This window comes from Diospyros lotus, chromosome 5 (genome assembly GCF_014633365.1).
Source record: "Diospyros lotus cultivar Yz01 chromosome 5, ASM1463336v1, whole genome shotgun sequence".
Lineage (NCBI taxonomy): Eukaryota > Viridiplantae > Streptophyta > Magnoliopsida > Ericales > Ebenaceae > Diospyros > Diospyros lotus.
Genome location: NC_068342.1, coordinates 23,376,468 through 23,388,445, shown reverse-complemented (window position 1 = coordinate 23,388,445; position 11,978 = coordinate 23,376,468). Strand labels below are relative to the sequence as shown.

General features: G+C 41.1%; 1 long non-coding RNA gene across 1 annotated transcript; it reads left to right on the top strand.

Annotated features, from left to right (window-relative positions):
- Positions 1-8,780: 8,780 nt before the first annotated feature.
- Positions 8,781-10,149, top strand: LOC127801659 (uncharacterized). The gene is made up of 3 exons (XR_008023112.1): positions 8,781-8,934; positions 9,266-9,318; positions 9,912-10,149. It is a non-coding gene; the product is annotated as an uncharacterized LOC127801659 (long non-coding RNA).
- The last annotated feature ends 1,829 nt before the right edge of the window (positions 10,150-11,978 follow it).

Here is an 11,978-nt window from a genome sequence, read left to right as displayed (position 1 = left end):
AGGTTATTTGCGGATTATGAATCCATCTAAATAATTGGGTAGGCATGATGCCTTGCTAGAGGCCAATCTTGTCTTATGTGTTCGTACCGACACATTGCCAACATATTCGGAAGCCTAATGAGTCATACGCAATAGGCACGGTCCCTGGCTTAAACCAGGAGAGTGGACGTATGGTTAAGTGGGACACTTCGGCAAGAAGTTGTGCCATCGTAGGTTCTCACAGAAAAAGAACAAATAGACGTAATGACGTCGATATGGCGAGGGGTCGTTGATAGAGCACATATTTTCATATTATTTAGCCCTCATATTTAGTCTTTTTGCACATTAGTTGTGTCATTTTATTCATCTTGACTTTATTTCATTTTATTTTATAGGAATTGGGCTTCACACTATTTTACTTTATTTTTCTAGGTTTAGGGCTATGGGAGCATGATATGGGGCATGAGACGTCTTGATGGCAATGAGATATCTTGGAAATTGGAGATAGAGAAGTAAGGGCAATTTTAGCAGATTTAACCTCCTACACTTCCTTCAGTATTTTGGCCAAGATAAAATTCCATAATGAAGATTATGTCTTCAGAGATACTGTAGAGGACTTCTTGGGCTTTCTGGAATGGTATGGTTTGTCCAAATCCGAGTTCGTTTGGGCCTTCAAACAGCACTTCAAAGTCGGGGCTAGGAAGTTGGGTCAAATTTGGAAAGCTGCATAGATGCTGATTCTTTAAAAGGCCATATCTTGGGCGTCCGATGTCCAAATCAAGTGATTAAAAACCCCAAATTCATCTAATCTTCCTGATCTACAATTATTATGAAGAGACCGAAGCCCATAACGCACGCTAACCTATCCGAAATTGGCTGTGAAGTTGCAGTAACCTAGGGTTTCCTCCTTAAGCTCTACTTAAGCACCTTAAGAGGCCATTAAAAAAGATAGTATTCTTTTGAAGGGAGTGAACAGTAGCCACCTTTCCTTCTCTCCATTGTTCTTGTCAAGATGGAAGGCTAAGGATTCTGTAATCAGTTGCAATACCATCCTTGTTCCCGTTTTGAGTCTTTGGTTTTAATGGAAATCTATTTTTTAGTTTTAACTTTATTGTTCTCTTGTTTCTGTTCTCTCTTAAATCTGTGTATGTGTTGATACCGGTTGGATGAATGCATGCATTGTCTTTGTTTGAGAATCCAAGGTTTTTGTGCTCGGTTGAGGCTTTAACTAGAAGCAAGAACAACCTGTTTGGATGGTATTTCAATCAGTCTCGAATCTGTGCAATAAGGGGAATCAAAACTGATAGATTGAACTAAGAGGTTTCTGAAATCTTTTTATTGGTTTTCTTTCCAATCTTTGGCGGTTGTTAAAGGATTTTTCTGATTTTCGATTTGAGGATTAGAACTAAACAATTTGTTTATTGAGAAGGCGATGAGAACTGGGATAGAAGGTTGGTTTGCAACTGATTGCATCTCGATTTATTGTGTTCTTGCTTAGTTTGTTTTCTGTTTTTCATCAAAACTTTCCCCCCCCCCCCCCCCCCCGTTTAGCCTTGTTTTGACAGATCCGTTTGAGGTTCGTTGGGAGACGACTTTGGGTTGCACCCCTATTGCAAATCCGAATCATCATTCATCTAATCTATCGGTGTTCGATAGCTCCGATCAGTCGTCATAATGGAAAGAGTTTCCTAAAATGGCAATTGATTAAATTAGGAAGGAGTTTCTAATTTAATAATTTTCTATTTGTTGGAGTGGAAAATAGGAAATAAAATGTTTTTTGGCTTAAGTTAATATTTGGACTAAATTAGATTTGGACCAAATATTAAATTGAATATTATATTTGGACTAAATTGGATTTGGGCCAAATATTAAAATAAATATTATATTTGGACTAAATTAGATTTGCGCCAAATATTAATATTATATTTAGACTAAATTAGATTTGGGCCAAATATTAAATATTATATTTGGGCTTGAATTAGATTTGGGCCAAAATATTTTATTTAAACCTATAAAAGGATTTGGACCATTCAATTATATTTCTAGTTGGACTAGAATAAGCCCACTTAATATTCTAATTAAATTAGAATTATTGGGCTAAGCCCAATCCATTAGGGTTTTAGAAACCCTAGGATATTTCACTATAAATATCCGTTTATGGGTTGCCCAAAATTGTAGTGTTTTTGGTGTCGTTTTTCAAGAGTTGAAAAACGTATTGCCGTTCACTCTTCCCATTTCTTTTGGCATCAATTTGAAACGTGGGTGTTCTTTTACCGTCCATACACAAGTCGCGCAAAGGAGAAGGAGCTAGCACTCCTATTCCGCTCTCCTTGCCAACGGACACATGCCGCGTATCATGAGTTAGAGGTCGGACGCTTGGACGGCTCGAATCAGCGAACGACTCGATAATCTAAAGGTTAGATTTATTTATTTATTTGTGAATGATTTAATTTTGACATTGATCCAATCACCGGGATCAGGGTAAGTTCAAAATTTTGAACTACGCTGTTTATCCCGTAGCGATCTTACTTTACTCTCATCCACAAGCTGTAGGGCAAAGGAAATTTCTTCTGGTAGCAACAGATTATTTCACTAAGTGGATTGAAGCAGAATCCATAGCCACTATCAACGCTAGGAAAGTAGAAGCCATGGTGTGGAAAGACATTATATGACGGTTTGGGATCCCACGAATTATTAACACTAATCATAGAAAGCAATTTGACTGTGATTCTTTTCAGAATTTCTGCAAAGGCCTAGATATTCAGTTAAGGATTTCTTCAGTAGCATATCCCCAGGCTAACGGACAAGCCAAAATTAGCAACAGAACAATTTTACATGGTTTGAAAACTCAGCTGGAAGGAGCAAAGGGAGCATGGGTGGATGAATTGCCTACCGTCCTGTGGGCCTACCGAACAACCAGCCAGGTCTCAACGGGTGAAACGCCCTTTAACCTGCTGTATGGGACAGAAGCTTTGATTCTAGTAGAAATCTTGTGCAGATCACCCTGATTGGACACTTTTGATGAAAGTGGTAGCTCAAATAACTTTGATAAACTAAAAGAAAGTCTTAATCTCATCGAGGAACAGAGAGATAGGGCGGCTGTACGAATGGCTACCTATCATAAAAGGGTGGCCAACTATTACAACTCTTGAGTAAAGAGTTGGCCTCTCAAAGAAGGATATTTGCTCCTTAGAAAGTCAGTCATCACCAATGCACTCCGAGAGGATGGAAAATTTTGGGCAGACTGGGAAGGGCCGTATCGCATCCAGGAAATAATAGGCCTTAGTACATGTATCCTCCAAACGCTCCAGGGTGAAACCATGAGTAAGACTTGGAGCACAAATCACCTGAAATTGTACTCTCCTCCTAACATGTAACGCAATAATAATATGAACCCGACGAGGGACCATGGACGTAGGCACATTTTGCCGAACCATGTAAAATACTTGTGTCTTCCTTTTTTCGTTTTATTTCAGGTAAGGGAGAAGAGAGCCTTTTGCTTCCTCGCAAAGCAGTATGACAAGTCTTGCCTAGAAGTGAAAAAATCAAAATTGGCGAGTAAACTAATGTCCCGCTAGTAGGTTGCTCTACTAAGCCCGATAGTAATAAATAAGGCCCTACCACGCAATGCGCCATGAGAAAAGCACAGCTCAATTGGCCCGACAAATGTGATAATTGCCCTACCTCAAAGCCAAGTGGCCCAACCCAGTGAAGTAACAAATATGTCCAGCACAACTCGCCAATATTGAAATCACGAGCTATCTCGCCAGTCTATTTAATTGACCTAGCTTGATAGCGAGAGGTCAAGAAATTGCCAAAGGACCACTAAGGGCCTGAACGCCCATAGTCCACCTTGTGGCAGGAAAAACCTAAAATCCCAGACCTTCTATGGGCAGCAATAATAAAGAAAACCAGCGAGATGCAGCCATTGTTAAGAGACAAATCTTATTTATGCAAATAAAAGATACTACGCTCAACGGAGAAAGAGCTACTACACTTGAAAAAAAAAAAGAGGATCTACTCTAAGTCCGCTTCGTCCTGCCAGAACTGAGAGCACCGCTACTCGGAGCAGATAGGGCCTCCCCTTTCTTTTGGCCCGAGGATGGAATAACTGTGTCATCAGCTATAGGTTGGGCATCCGTCATCTCGACTTCCGCTGAGGCAAAGGCGTACGGCTCCCATGGGCCCAATAAGTTCTCCAGATTATCAGCTAAATTGGCATTAAAATAAGCCTTGGGACTCATGGGGTCAGGATCGTTATATCTTCGCCAATCGGGAACCTCAGACTCCTCTACCTCATCCGTATAAACCAACTCAGGGAACTATTCTCCTAGGCGCTTGGATTCCAGATGCGAGCGTGCAACATAGAATCCATACTTAGTAAAGTAGCCCCCATAACCGATCTTCCTTTCTTGGCAGTCCGTTGAAAGGCAATAGTCCCTCACAGCCTTTTCCTGTGCTGCCGAGATCTCTTCATTCCTTCGATCCTTGAGCGACCTATACTACTTCTTCTGACGAGCAAGCTCATCTACCCTTAAGGAATGTTCTTACAAAAGGTTGTCATGGGTTTCCTTAACTCCCACAAGCTCTCTCGTTAGTGATTCTTTGCTCTTCCGGAGCTTCTCTATCTCCCACTTTATGCTTGACGATTCACCATGAGCTTTCGCCAGCTTAGAGTGCATGTCCTCTGCCTCTCGATTCAATTTTCTGATATTTGCTTGGTAGGAACGCTCATGATCCCTCCACTTTATCATGTTCTCTCTTGCCTCCACCTTCTCTTATTCTACCCGATGATGATAAGCTCTCCCGATAGCGTTGGATATCACCAACCCTTGGACCCCCTGGGCGTAAATAGTGCATTAAAAGACCAACAACCAAGTCAAATGACAAATACAACATATAGGCACAATAAAGATATCTTACCTCAATAATCTTTTACTCGGGAGAGTTGGCAACGCTAGGCTAAATGCCAAAAAAATATTGCTCATCCTAAGGGAGCACGGTAGCATACTGAAGGATCATGAACGAGGATCAAAAGCATGCAACGGAAGCGTTTTAAAATAAAAAACGATCCTCGTATTGGTTAGAGTCTAGGAGACTTACTTTTACGGCGGATTACCGGACGGAATGGAGCGATGGGAGCTTCTTCGCGTAGAGGAGACGACGGCTGTCCTGCTAGCCTTCGGCTCCGTCGCATCAGAACTCAAACGCCCCCTTTCGATCTTCCGGAGTATGACTCGAACTCGTGGCCTCTCTTCGGTGAAGAAGAATGAAAAACGACTTGGATGAAAAAACAACTAAAGAGAGATTTATATAGGGAGAACCCTAGGGTTAAAACCCTAGTGGGCCAAACCCTAATGGGCTAAGATCTTTTAATTAATTTTCTAATTGGGTTAGCCCAATTAATTAATTAAAACCCTAATGAACTATTATTTTATTTTAGCCCAATGGACCATTCTAAATAAAATAATTCTCTCTTAATGTAATTCATCCAACAAGCCAAATGTATTAAAAATACATGAGTTACATCGAGCTACCCCGGGGACCAAAAGACAAATTATTCACGGCTACTAAAATGACCAAAATATCCCTGCTACCTAGTAGCTATATTTTGTCATTCTAAGTGTTCCAACTATCACCATATGGTAACACTGACCCCACGAATAATTTTGCATATGTCATGTCTTTGACCTACTAGTGTAATGACGAAAATACCCCTCTGCGTAACACCCATCATTTAGAAAGGAATAATGTACTAACACCTTTCTAAATGACTTCTACCATCCTTAGATCACTAGTCCAATAATCCGTGACAACTCGAATGTACTTGCTTATCATTGGGAGCTACCCAGAAGCACACACTCATAAGTCACGTTCCCAGGGCCCTGGATTATTCGATTATTCTTGGACAATCACAAGGGGGTGAATCACAGAAACTATCTTGTATTAGTCTGTCTTAGCTAATTAGAAACCATACTCCCAACTCAAAAGGATATTGATCTTTGATAGACCTCACCTACAATGAATCTAAGAATATAGCTCTAGGTTCACTAGACCACCAACTAATACTCAAGTATTAGAGTACTCGTCCACGTAGTAGCAGTGATAGACTAGCTCCATGATAATTAGTACTTTGTCATTAGCTTCTATCACAGGTCCACTCTACGCATTCCAAATGCGCTTGTACAATTAGAGTAAACGGACTGTTTACTGGCTAAGGCAAGCCATCCTCCATTAGGATCTATTGCACAATGATCTTATCATGATAGAATGCCCAGTTCTATCAAAAGATCAAGAGTTATATTTTCTTGCTTATTAAGTACCCATGATTCATGCCTAACTGTGAAGAACGACCCATCACATGAATCACTTACTTAATAGCATGGACACCTTTCCAACAATTAAATGCAAATAATATATGTGCCATAAACTGAATAAAAGAAACATCATTACCATAAATTAAACAAAACGTGTCTTTAGGGCATACATTTCCAACACATACATCATCCTGGCACCAACCCCTGGGTCTCTTCCAGAGTTTGTATCAATTAGCCCAGGCTGCACATGGAAGTGGTCACCTCTCACCCGAGTGCTGTTAGGGATTGGCACAGGATTTCGTCTGGGCTTAGCAATGGGAGGAAGAATAGGCCGAAAGTTTGGGAGCTCAGCTTTTAGCTTTCGCAGATCCCTATGAAAGGGAACAAAAGGTTGGTGACTCTCCTCCTTGATTCAATCAAGCTCACCGCCAAAAGAGGAATGAGAGCTGCCAGTCCCCTTCCTTCGTGAGCTAGATGCATCAGTTGGATTTAGTTCCCCAAGGGCGCCTTCGAGGGTAGGAGGGTCTAACATGGAAATGTCCAAGGAGGGAACCAAGGGTTCAGGACAAGGCACCTGTCTCAAACCTCTTCATTTTTAGGCGCCTTTGAGATGAGCTAGGAACTGGCAGGGGAAGAAGGCTAGGGTCTGGAATGTTAGACGGAGACTCCTGTGACAAGCCATGGGACGCTTGAGGAGGAGGCTGTGGGTCTTGCTCGCCAGACTGTCATGAATTCCTACCACGTCATTTGAGCATCTGTTCCCTGAATAGATTCATGTCGTCTGCAAAACAAGGGATGAAAGTAAAATTCAACCACTGACATGGATAACTTAAAAGGCAATCTCTCGCTCTCATATTTACACTCTTACTTTCAAGTACTCTATTTCTACAGTGATCTAATTTAAGCATCGGAGGGTTCACGCGGGGACCTTCACCCGTGCCCCTAACCTATTCTTTTTCCAACAGGTCACCCATCGTTCTCATCCTGACCAAGGGGCTCACCCATCGTTGTTTTACCCCCGGAAGACTCATCCATCGCTCAAATACACCACGAGAGGGTCACCCATCGCTCGAATCGTCCATTAGAGGGTCATCCATCTGTAGTTTCCCTTTCTACAAATTTATTGTTGTTACCCAGTAACAACATGAACGTTATACCTAGCAAAGTATCTGCAATAATATAAGCCTTAATTAGGACTGTGGACGTAGGCACATTTGGCCGAACCACGTAAAAATGCTTGTGTGTACATGGTTTTCATTTTATTTGCATCTATAGAAAGGAAACTCAAGCCTATTGCCCCGCTCATAGCCCAACAACAAGGTAAAATACGCTTAACTCGTTGCCCCGCTTATGGCCCGGCAACGAGGTAAAATACGCTCACACCTATTGCCCCGCTCATGACCTAGCAACGAGGTAAAATGTGATCTAGCCCGTTGCCTCGCCTACGACCCGGCAATGAGGTAAAATATGCTTAGCCTGTTGCCCCGCTTATGACCCGACAATGAGGTAAAATACGCTTAGGCCGTTGCCCCGCTTATGGCCCAGCAACGAGGAAAAATACGCTCACACCTGTTGCCCTACTCATGGCTCGGCAACGAGGTAAAATGTGATCTAGCCCGTTGCCCCGCCTACGGCCTGGTAACGAGATAAAATACGCTTAGCCCGTTGCCTCGTTTATAGCCCGACAACAAGGTAAAATACGCTTAGCCCGTTGCCCCGCTTATGGCCCGACAACAAGGAAAAATACGCTCACACTTGTTGCCCCACTCATGGCCCGGTAACGAGGTAAAATGTGATCTAGCTAGTTGCCCGGCCTATGGCCCAACAATGAGGTAAAATATAACACCCTATATTTTCGTGAAATTGCCACGTATTATAAGTGAGTTAAAATACCGAAAAATATGTTTGAAATGGCAACAAGTGACTGAATCAGTCGCAGGGAGTGCCCTAGAGCTTAGATACCTAAGGACAAAGGTATAATTTTAACGAGCATCTCGAGGTGAGACTTATTGCACTAAAGAAATCAAATCAGAAATGGTTTTTGGTTAAGCTAAGTTATAACCTAAAAATACCGAATGATGGTAAGGGGCTTCCGAAAAATCGTATATATTGAGTAATTTTGAGTTAATAATTCTGGGATTTTAAGTATCTCGATAAATTTGATGTTTGAGGGTATAATTCTAATTAGAGAAATTATCCAAATGAAAGAATGATGAAATTATGAGCTTAGGTGGTGAAATGTTAAAGTTGAAAACTTGAAATATGGGCCAAAGTGTTATTTGAAAGAAGTTTAGGGTTTTAGCTTGGATTTCAAAAGATGGATTAATTCTAGTTTTGGATTTCAAAAGCCACTCAATTATGGCTTTGAGTCTTTGGAGTCCATGGCTAAGATTGTGACAAGTGGCATAACACCATTGGTTGAAGGATTTTATAAATAGGCACCTTGAGTTGCTCTCAAACCATTCCAAACAAATTTGAGGAGTGAAGCACTCTAAGAGGAGGAGCTTACTCTAGAGAGAGAGAAGGAGGTTCGGCAAGAAGGCGGGAAGAAAGCGGCGAAGAAGCGGCGGAGAACGAGCCTCGTCGGAGTTGCGGGTGTTCGCCGGAATTCGCCAAAATCAGTCAGCAAAAAGGCGAGGTAAGTCCAATTTTTTTTTGATAATCTTGTAGAGGGGGAAGAGAGGGTTGCGTAGGTTCAAACGGGGGTTGAATCGGAGTTAAACGAGGGAGATATGGCCGAAATACCAAACCGACACGTTGTTGTTCGGAATCTGGTGCCTGCGCGTGAGTTACACGCGCCGGATAATGGCTGCGCGTGGGGGCGCGTGGCCATCCTTCTTGGGGCGCGGGAGGACGCGTGAAAGGTCCTTTTTACATGAAATTTTTCATTTATACCCCTACTCTAATAACCTTCAACTCTATATAAAAATATTTGAGGTTAGATTTACCAAAACATATATTTTCTGCAGAAACCTAGGCCGTTTGCTGTAAAATTATATCGTCGAAGAGATAACTCAACAAGGTGAGACTCCGTGAGACTCCTATACTCCAAATCCTATTTTTTTTATTCTCTTATGAGAGACTTCTATTACATGAGACGTGTTTCATGAAGTTCTTACACATAAACGCATGTTATTCTCTTACGTGAAATCATGATGCATATATGAAATGTATTTTTCTGAAAATTATATGCTATTGACTTTTTAACTGTTGCATTTATAAAATTCGTGTGGCCATACTGTTGTACCTATCTATTGTTGGTCGAGGGTAAAAGTCGGATATCCCCCGAGAGGCGCTATGCGTGCGCCATCGAGAAAGCTCTTGTGGGGAAGACCGTGAGCTTAAGGAACAACGGATGTGGTGCCTGCATGAGTGCTATGAAGTCGGGCCAAAGTGACATGGTTAGGGACCTCCTGAGAGGCGCTATGCGTGCGCCATTGAGAAAGCTCTCGTTGGAGGAGGCTAACGTGTTCACGAGGCACTTCGGAGTAGTTCTCGTTGTTTCCTCATACATTTTATACCTGATCATGCATCGATATAAACTGTTTTGGAGTTTCTCACTAGAAGATTCATCTTCTAATTGGACTATGTCCCTGGAATATTCAAACGTTCCAGGTTCGACGAGCGGCTCTAAAGGAAAGGAGGTAGCTGAAGAATAAGTTTAATTTGCTGTCTATAGCATGTTTAGAATATTTTCATTTATATGCGAACCTATGTATGTCTTGGATATGTTTAAGACGTTCAGTTATATCTTGCGAGAGATGATGTCCATGTAATTCATTTTGTAAACGTCTTGAACAATTTTATGATAAATAAAGTATTATGGTTGTGAACCATATCAGGTTCGATCTATCTTCCGCATTCAAGATTTTCACGCCTGTCTTAGCTATTCGATTATTGGGTTTGTTAAGCTGAGAAGGTGTAAATTTGGATTTTTTGGATATTATGTGATGTATGACAGCTATTGTTATATGAAAAATTTTTATATTCCTGAAATCCTAAGTTATAACACGCTCAAGAAATTTGGGGTGTTACATAAAATACGCTTAACCCATTACCCCATTTATGGCCCGACAATGAGGTAAAATAGGCTTAGCCCGTTGCCCCGCTTATGACCCCGCAACGAGGAAAAATATGCTCACACCTGTTGCCCTACTCATAGCCCAGTAATGAGGTAAAATGTGATCTAGCTCGTTGCCTCTCTTATAGCCCAGCAACGAGGTAAAATACGCTTAGCCCGTTGCCCCGCTTATAGCCCGACAGCAAGGTAAAATACGCTCAGCCTGTTACCCCGCTTATGGCCAGGCAACGAGGAAAAATACGCTCACACCTGTTGCCCTGCTCATGGCCCAGCAACGAGGTAAAATGTGATCTAGCCCGTTGCCCCGCATGTTAGAGTTATGCCCCACAAGCCAATTATATTTACATGTAATTGATCATATTTTTCATTATGACTCTTTATCTTCAATCAATTATTATTATGAGGCATTATGTTTTATTTGTCATTGATGGTTGTCTTTATTATTTCCATTCTCGACAAAGTTCATAGATCAAATAAGCTCATGGAATATAGTCGTGCATAGAGATGACGATCACGAAACATATTCCTTATAAGCCTTGATCTTAAATGTTCCTAGTCATAGAGTTATTTGGATTGGACACTAATAACTCGGATAGACTAGCATATATGATGCATGCTCAATTAGGAGAATGTCTTGTTTCATAGACATTGGTGTGTGGACACTAGTGCATATATGTGGGTGCTTATTATAAGAATAAGTACACTGAATTGACCCACTACAGAATTCCTAATGGTAATTGTTTATTGTCGAATTGGAATTTATGTGTGGCAATAGTGCAGATTGGTCCTTAGACTTGAGACATCATGGTAGTCTTATATTTGACTGGTTATGCTTTGGTTCTTTTTTGGATTCTAATGGAGTCATTAACAAATTATCACTGGGCGTAACCTTATCACATATGAAGGCTTGTGGATGTCGAAATAGAATTCATCACTTACCGATAAGATCAAAAGATGTCTTGTGTATTTCGATGATTTCACGACTGAGGAAATCCTTGGCTAAGGTGAGGTAGAAATCAAAAGGTGTTTTGATTTTACCTATCAAGTCATAAATCTGGAATAGATACATAGTTATTGAATGATTAGGGTTTCGTCATAAAACCATACCCTAAATTCAATCGAGACATAGATTGATGAAAGGATTTTACTGCACGGTATTTGCAATTGAAAAGGTCCATGTTTTTTCATCGTTGGCTAGGTATTCATGGCATGTTGCTAGATGTTAACCATGGTATGTAGGGTTTTAGAATTGATTTGATTAATTCTCAAACTATTAATTAAAGAGTTTAATTAAGAAGCCCATAAGTTTAATTAAAGAGTTTAATTAATCTAATGAGTTGGGCCTTCATATAGCCCAATAGAGTTGGCCTACATCTAGCCCAATGGTGGACCTAAGGGGTTACACACTTAGGTCGAGCCCATTCCATAATTTAAAAGAGAGATACGGCCCAATATGATTACGGGCCAGACCTAAATCGTTTAGGGTTTTTCAAAGGCATAATTAGGGTTTTTACTCTATAAATAGGCCACTTAAGAAGCTGAAACAAAATAGGAAAAATTCGGATCTCTCATTGGAGGCGCCTAGGGTTTGCTAGCACTAC